Here is a 671-nt window from a genome sequence, read left to right as displayed (position 1 = left end):
TCCCCCTCCCCAGTCCATTAATAAACAGGTTCTGTGTGCTGCTTTCGTCCCTGGCCTGAGAAATGAGTAAAGAAGAAAAAATGAATCTCAACTCAAACATTATGTCTGATTTTCTACATATATATGTTGCAAAAAGATAGTTTGATGGGTCCACTTAAGAGAATTTTATGTAGATGGGGGGAAACTGAGGATCAATGAGCATATCTACATGTGCACTTTATTGTGCATTAGACTAATTTAATGTGCAGTAAAGTGTCCCTGTCTACACATATGCCACAATTAGTACGCAGTAGATTAATCTGCTCTGGCACAGGATTGTCCTGTCAGACACAGGCAGCATTTTATGCTGCAGTAAATTACTGTGCTTAAAAGCACGTGCAGATCGTGACTTTAGGATTAGTTTAGTGTGGCTCAGATTGAGTCAGAATATATTCAGTTGCATTAGTTGCACTTGTAGACAAGCCCAGTGTATCTCTTAGTTTTGTTATGTTTTATGGGATTATGGTGTAGAGAACAGAGAAAGGCCTGCCATTGAGGTGCTTGTGAATGCTATCCCACACTGATAAATGACCACTGAAATTAGAGAGAAGTCAAAGTTTCCTGAAGTTAGCCCCTTGCTGCTGTTGATGGGTGTTTCAAATCTTGCAAACATTAGAAATGACACTTCAGCA

Source organism: Alligator sinensis, unplaced genomic scaffold, assembly GCF_000455745.1.
Source record: "Alligator sinensis unplaced genomic scaffold, ASM45574v1 scaffold364_1, whole genome shotgun sequence".
NCBI lineage: Eukaryota > Metazoa > Chordata > Crocodylia > Alligatoridae > Alligator > Alligator sinensis.
This window is presented reverse-complemented; position numbering follows the sequence as displayed.